General features: G+C 37.3%; 1 long non-coding RNA gene across 1 annotated transcript in view; it reads left to right on the forward strand.

The window, feature by feature from the left end:
- Positions 1–7412, forward strand: part of LOC118562614 — a 15257-nt gene extending 7845 nt beyond the window's left edge. Inside the window, exon 4 of the long non-coding RNA XR_004930694.1 lies at positions 7240–7412. This is a non-coding gene — a long non-coding RNA (uncharacterized LOC118562614). The remainder of the gene's footprint in view (positions 1–7239) is intronic.
- The last annotated feature ends 926 nt before the right edge of the window (positions 7413–8338 follow it).

An 8338-nucleotide genomic window follows, 5' to 3' on the forward strand; every position in this document is an offset into this window, starting at 1 on the left:
GGTGCGGCCTTAAAAACAGCAAATAGTTTACCCTCTTTCTCAAACTTTATGCTATAAACACACTAGCTTTTGAAAGATCTTTCAGTCCCAGTGTAACTCTGACTGACTGTCACCTGGCTAAATAACGTCTTTTATTAAATTCATAAACTTATTGTGACAGACACAGCATACCTACATGTATTTTTTTTCATTTGAACACCAGACCTGTCTTCACACACACGCACACACACGCACACACACACACACACACACACACGCGCACACACACACACACACACACACACACACACACACACACACACACACACACACACACACACACACACACACACACTGACATCCCCAACAACTCCTCATTCTTCATGATTGAATAAATCATTAGTAATAGGTCATTTCAAGGGGTAATTGTATAATAGAGTATAGAGCGATGGACATGAACACGTATCCAACATGTTTTATTTTCTATTCCCAATTTTCAAAATGATAAAATATATTACAATTATTGTATACATTGTGACAAAGTCGACTTGCATACCAAAACCTATTTCGGTAGAATCTAATGGTAAACCACCGTTAAAGTACTGTTAGGCTTACCTCTTACAGTTGTATTTTTTCATCCTCTGTGAGCTCTAGCAACAAGACCATAAACAAACATTCAGCTGTTGTGCTATTACACACTGTTTAAAGTTGTTTAATCTTTAATAAATATGTCTATTAGGTATTGTCCGGTGAATATCAGCTAAGAGCTGATATCAGGACAATAGTTGAAAGGGATGATTTGAGCACTGGCGTTCTTTTGACAGCAAACTCTGCAGACATATAGAATAAATGTGTGACAACTTCTCTTGAAGTTTAAGCATTTATTAACATATATAACATCACTATATAACGCTGTTTATCTGAATTAACACTGTATTTCAATCAACAAATCTTCTCTACGAGGCTAGGGAAACTTAACTAAAACTACTAAGAAAAATTAAGATAAAAATAAGCTAAGGAACTATGTACATACAAAGGAACAAGAGACAAAACAAAAGTGGTTGATAATCATTCAGTGAATCCTGGTTCTCTGCAGATCTGAGTTAAAGAACCAAAGTTCATCTTAAAGAATGTGAATTGAGGTTAAATTAGCTTAACAAACATTTGGTATGTGTTTCAACCCAGTCACAATGCAAATCCTGAGTTAAACAAAACATTATTTGATGAAATTACATTTTAAAGAATGATTTTCTCAGTAAACATCAGTAAACTTCTAGAACGCTCAATTTTATTAATGCGATTATTCCTCTGGGAGGCTAGGGATCACTTGTAGCGATCGGCCGCTAAAGTTAAATATAACTTAAAGACATCAAAGCAATCACCAACCATAATGTCTTAGCCGCTTTACATTTTGTCACCCTCACACTATTATGGATAAAAAGTTTTCTTTTTCTTTTTCAAAATGGCTTACATCTGTTAATACATTTTAAGGAAAATGCATAACCTTTTACGGGCTTGTAAATGTTTTCCTGAACATTTATCATTATGATATTGTATATCATAATGACATTGTTTTAGTTAAAATCGATACGAGTGACAGGAAGACGCAGATGAATGATGAGTCTTCCAATGGAAAGACATTAGTTTTTAAGACAGGCTGTTGAGTTTTACTACGAATCATGCAAATTGAACTGTAAAGCACACACACAAATGCATGTATTTTATGTCTTTTTTGCAAAATAGGGTATGGTTAGCAGGCCACTAAAAAATCTAAATTAGATTGCAATGAATTGTATTTCTTTAATATTAGATGAATAAAGAATTCGGTGAATTGTTAAAACACAAGGACTATATTACAAATTGCGTAACATGTATTCACGGTTCAGTAACCACTCTCAATATTTACGTTTTTCTATGTTTAACTCTAAAAAATATGCTGATCATTTATACTACAATGCTCTATTTTCAAAGAAAGGTTACATGACACACTAATCTATTAACTTTTATAGACCAACATCATCTACAATTGTTTTTTATCCCTTGCGTTGGTTATAAAACTTTATAAAAGTATGGAAAACTTTAGTAAGGCATAAATCTCATGAGCGTGACAGATTCTAAAGTCAAAAACTTTAAACAGAAGATATGATAATGCAGATGGCACATAAAAGAAAAAAAATGTGACATTTGTCAGGAATGGCAACAAACCAAAAAAAAAAAACATTATATATGGAAAAGTTATGTGTAAGACCATATGAATAGTGGAAGTACATGTAGCTGTAATATTTCTAGGAGCCGCACTGAAACACAGGACAAGAGCTTGGGTGTTGCATGTTGAATGATGGCAGTTTATTTGATAAAGAAACAAAGTTTACAGAGTGACAGGGAAATGGGAACCAGGAACACGGCAACAGTGAAACCAGAGCAGACCAGAGTAAAACAATAGAAGACAGGACCTAACTATGTCTATGACAGAGGGAGCTGAACCTAAATGGGAAAAGACAGAGGGAAGCAGGATGATAATTAGGCACAGGTAAACTGAAGGATACGAGGCTGAAGGAAAGGAGGGAAGAAAAGGAGGAGGAAAAGATGATGGGCCAAGCATGAGAGGAAACTAACTATACTAAGAAGAAACAGATATAACAGAACTACAGAAATAAAAAATAGAACCATAAGCTAACTAAATCTAACAATACACTACTAAAATACATCATAGGAACTTGCACTGCAAGAAAGGACTGATCTAACCAATAACCAAATCTATAATAAACAAAGGCAGAACAGAAACTAAACAGATGATGACACAGATGATCTAGCGGTGAACAATACAAAAGACACTTCTGTAAGAAGAAGAGCACAGGCCTGGTGTCTAATGTTACAGAGGTCCTTCCAAGGATCATGAAAGAACACCCGATCCTGGAAAAACACATAGTATAAGCCAAAGCCTTGTGTGATGCTGTCTGGGTAAGAAAAATGACTGAAAAAAACATGCAAACAAACAGCTGTAACCTTCATAGAACCCTTGAACATATTTTGGGAGTGCCTCGGTCGAGGCAGATGACCGTTCATACTAAACCCAGTTCTGCTGGAGGTTTTCCTTCCCGTTAATAGGGAGTTTTTCTTTCCGCTGTCACTTCATGCTTGCTCAGTCTGAGGGATTGCTGCAAAGCCATGGACAATGCAGATGACTCTCCCTGGAGTGAATGCTGCTTGTCGGGACTTTGATGCAATCAACTGGGTTGTCTTATATAGGAAATCTTTGACCAAGCTATATAATCTGACCCAATCTGTATAATATGTGCCTTGAGATGACATGTTTCATGAATTGGTGCTATATAAATAAAATTGAATTGAATTGAGACATCTGTTCAACAGAGACGTTTTTTTTCTCTAAATAGGTCAGGTGCAAAACGCCTGATTTCCAATATTTTCTATTCTGTGAATCATGCTTTGTCCCAAAAAAAAAGTTCAGCAAGTACAAAAACAAATGATGGCGCCAGTACAGCCTGAAGAAGCCCAGAAAGAGACTACATCAAAATTACAGGATAATTTGCAACAGATCTCAACAGGACAAAAAGAGGACTCCCCTTTCACTCCCACAGATAACCCAAACCTCCATTTCCACAGACACCAGTCCAGACCACACCCACCTCCCCTTTTTCTCCACCAAGCCCAGATGCCACCTTTCTGGATTTCACAAACAACATGAAAGAGGCTTTTAAGATTGGTCTGCAGTTAACATCCTCGCCACATAGCCATTCTAATAACCCTAGCTCTGACTAAACCAGCATCTTCCACAGACCGGAGAGCCCCGATCCGCCTCCTCCTCCTACATATCAAGGAACATGCCTGTGCTCAGGACCATCAGATGACTTATTTGTGATACACACCAGGCCTTAGCTGCAACTTTGAGACGTGACAGTTTCCAGCATCCGCTTGGGCCTTTTGTCGGATATAGCAGACAGAAATATGAAAGGTAAAAGGATAACAACCAGGAATAAACAATCATACTTAAGTCATAAATTGTCAGATGCTACCTTCCACAGAGACAATATTAATGACTAAGTCATATAAACTGGCTTTATTAAACATTAGATCTTTGTCAGGAAAATCACTCTTAATCAATGACTTCTTTACTGACAATTTTGCTGTTATGTTTTTAACAGAAACATGGTTACATGAATTTAATGAAGCCCATATTGTGATAGTCGACTCCTCCTATCTACAATTTCCTTTTGTGAGAGCGTACAGCAAAAGAAAGATGGAGGAGTGGCCACAGTATTTTGTGATTTACTAAAGTATAAAATGCAGTTTCTGGGAAAATTTGACTCTCTTGAATATTTGGCTCCAGGTAAAGAGCCTGTTACAAACTTTCTGAATGTTTACAGGCCTCCTAAGTCAAAATCAAACTTAATCAAAAGTTAATTACCTCCTTTGTGAGATATATGTTGATTATAACTGTTTAATTATTGTGGGAGACTTGAACTTTCACGTTGATGACCCTGAAGACAGAGGTGCAACAAATTTATTTGCTAAGTTGTTTACTGAGAAAATCTAAAGATTTGCGGGATAGTCTATTCAACTATATAAAGATCCAAACCAAAGCTGTCACCAGCTAAGTTTTTTCCTCCTGCTGCCTCAATGTTCTAACCACAGCTTTCTTTAAAAAGGTGTTGTCTGTCATAAAGTCTGATTTGACTAAGATAATAAACACCGTCAGATGTTTTTCCCCAGTCTCTAAAAACACTGAGCAAATACATTTTTTTAAAATGTTATTTTCTCAACTACAGGCCCATAACAAACCTCCCCTTTCATCAGTAAGATTATTGAAAAAGCCGTTTCAACAATTAAACATCTTCTTAACAATGACCTGCCGCTTTGACGTTTTCCAGTCCTGCTTCCATGCTCACCACAGTACAGAGACCGCCCTTGTCAAGGTGTTTAATGACATCCATATAAATACAGACAGTGGAAGAACCACAGTGCTGGTATTATTGGACCTCAGTGCAGCATTTGATACTGTTGGTCACTCTATTCTGTTAGAGCACCTGGAAAACTGGGTCAGTCTTTCTGGTACAGCCCTCAACTGGTTTAAGGCTATTAGCTTCCCGGATATCATTCGTGCTACCCACGCAACTGCGGTTCATTTAAACATAAGGTTTGTTTCGTTTTTGCTCCGGCATCGTTCGATAGTGTTGCACATTATTACCGCATTAATATGGAACATTAATGTTGATTTAATAGTGTTTCATATAACTTAAGGCAAGGCAAATTTATTTGTATAGCACAATTCAGTACAAAGACGATGCAAAGTGCTTTAGGATTAACCCATTTTGCGACCGATCACTTCAGCAACTCCTAGCTTCCCGAAGGAATAATCGCATTAATAAAATCAAGCATCCTAAAGATACGGAGTTTACTGAGCAAATCATTCTTTAAAATGTTATTTTCTCAAATAATGTTTTGTTAATTAGGATTTTCATTGTTAATGGGTTGAACCACATACCAGATGTTGTTCTAAATTAGTTAAGGTAATTTTTCTCATTCCATATTCTTTAGGATGAACTTTGGTTCTTTAACTTAGATCTGCAGTGAACAGGATTCACTGAATCATTCTGATGATGGTGATCAACCATTTTATTTTATCTTGTTGTTTCTTTTGTGTGTACATAGTTCCTTAGCTTATTTTTATCTTCATTTTTCTTAGTAGTTTTAGTTAAGATTTACTAGCATAGTGGAGAGGATTGGTTGAATGAAATATAGTGTTAATTCAGATAAACAGCTTTCTATAGTGATGTTCTCTGGATGTACATTTTATTTCTGTTAATATATTCTTGTAGTTGAAGAGAAGTTGTCACTCATTTATTCTATATGTGTGCAGAATTTGCTGTGTAAAACAATGCCAGTGGTCGAATCATTCCTTTCAACTATTGTACTAATATTAGCTATTTGGGCTGATATTCATCAGACAATATCTAACAAACCGAGAGTTATATATTAAACATTAAATAACTTAAATGGTGTGTAAATAATAGCACAACACCCATTCAAGGGCGTGCTCAGTATGATATCAGTATGCCATTCATCACATTGGAGGAGAAGATCACATTATAATGCAGGCGTGTCCAAGCTGAAATATCCTCTCCAGTCATTCTGTCCAATCTATGTCAGGCTGTCTCCAGTGTCTGTTTTTTATCTGCAGTTTCCATGGTAACTGCCTTTCTCAGCCCAATCTTATGTGCACATATTTCAAGTTTACATTACACTAAGTAAGGTAATAAAGTAAGTAAGGTAAGCATGTTTAGTAACCAAGTTTGAAGCGGTCTAAACTTCTCCCATTCCGAAAAATCTCCTACTTGGTCCTCTGCTCTCCATTTCCATGGGTAAACATCCATCACTTCCATACCAGTGTACCAGTAGAGGGCAGTAGAGGACGGGGTGGGCCATCTGCCACCAGAAAACGCCATCCTCTTTAAGAGACGGTAAAAACTGATGACGCCCTCATGGAAATCCTACTCTCAGCCAAACTGAGCCAGAAGACCCCGTATTGAATCTGAATCATTACCAAGTATTTTAAGGACCTTTGGTGCCAATCAGATTGTGGTTCTTCTGATGTAAAAGCAAAAAAATTGCATAAACCGTAGGTCTTGGTGTGTGGGTCTGAAGCACACACCAAGTTCATTTTTTGTCATATAACCATAATGATCAACATAATTCAACATCACAGTATTAATGTCATAACACATAAAATAAAACAGGATCATGTAAGTCAGTGGAATAGGGGCTGTTAAAAACAGTCATATAATATAAAAAGAGTCCGTACATCAAGAACGGTAAAGAAAGTAAAAAAAGCCTTCAGGCCATGGTCAGACATGGGTATAATTGCGCATAAATGGGCGGCAAAGGATTCTTGGTTATCTATCCTCCGTATCAGGATAATAAATCCTGAATTTCTTCCCCAGCTTAGTAAGTCGTCTTCTTGTTCCCATGTTTGTAGGATATGATTCGACTGGATGGCAATGCATGTCTTGTTTTGTGAAGCTTACTGTATCCTAGTCGCATCTTTTAAAGGTTTCACCTTTACACATTCATCATTGTGTTTCGTCAATTGTCTATTTTGTTTTTAATCGTTTACAAGAAAGTCTGAAGTAAATGCTGATGGTGTTTTTTGCTAAACTCATCTTTGTTTTTGTTGCTGACAGGTCAGTTGAAAGTTCCCCAATACCTCTGTCTTAGCCCCTGTCATTTGTTGTCCATTTTCAGTGTTGTTTTCATGGCCTCATGTCTGAATGCTGGTCAGCTGCACACCATCCTTCCTGGTCTATGATCTCCCATTCTCCAGTTCTTGTCTCTGAAAGCAGAAAGCACTCTGCCAGCATTTTTGCCAAAGGAAGTTTTTGCAATATCACATTGTCTAATACATTTTAACCACAGTGTTCCCTCTAAAAAAATAGTCATAGAAAGGTCTTCTACCTTTCCCCCAGGTGTAGACCCCTTCAAATTGAAATAAGCAGAATTATTTTACAGTGATCTTGTTTTCATCAAATAAATACAATTAAGAATAAAACAGCATTTTTCTCTAACCTTGTAGCATCATATTTCCACGTTAAACGTTTTTGCAGCCTTTGCAAACATTCTGATCTCTGATCAAAAAACTGGATTAGACAAAGGTCAATGACATCAGCTCTTCCCTTTGTCCCCAGGATCAGCTTTTTATGTCTTTGCTGCACAGTTTGATACTCCATTCAGCACCTGAGAATGTCTAAGACGTGACTAAAATCTCTCTGTTAGCACATTCAAATTATATTGATCAGTTTTTTTTTTAACAAAGAAATGAGCTGAAAGTAGGACCAAAGTGTTAATGACGATTAGTAGAAATGAAAACCAACAGAAAAATTAGAAAGCCACCACCTTTCCCCACTGGATGATCTCAAATTTCCTTGGCTAAAACTTAGCATAATTTAGACCAATCCGCTTATCACTTGGATTTCGTGATGGCGCTGCGGACGGTAGCCTTGGTGTGTTGGTGCTTACTTTTTTGTCTTGTTTTACTATTTAACTCTGGTTTTTGCGATGATACCCAGAGCTCTTTCACCAGAGAAGAACTCATGAACATCAGAGCTACATCACCAAAGGATTTATTCCCTACTTTTCATCTCCCTACGCTGGAAAGTTGGGACATTCTGGTCAAAGGTGCGCTCACCTTTGCTCACGCAGCAAAATGCTGGAGGAGAGGGAAGCGCGCTGGTGTGCTTGTGCGTCACCTCCAGCGCGGACTCTGCTTAACACTACCGGGCATAATCCTATCCAACGTGCGTTCCCTGCCTAACAAACTACACAAACTGAAACTGATGCTGGGAAA

Source organism: Fundulus heteroclitus, unplaced genomic scaffold, assembly GCF_011125445.2.
Source record: "Fundulus heteroclitus isolate FHET01 unplaced genomic scaffold, MU-UCD_Fhet_4.1 scaffold_997, whole genome shotgun sequence".
NCBI classification, from domain to species: domain Eukaryota; kingdom Metazoa; phylum Chordata; class Actinopteri; order Cyprinodontiformes; family Fundulidae; genus Fundulus; species Fundulus heteroclitus.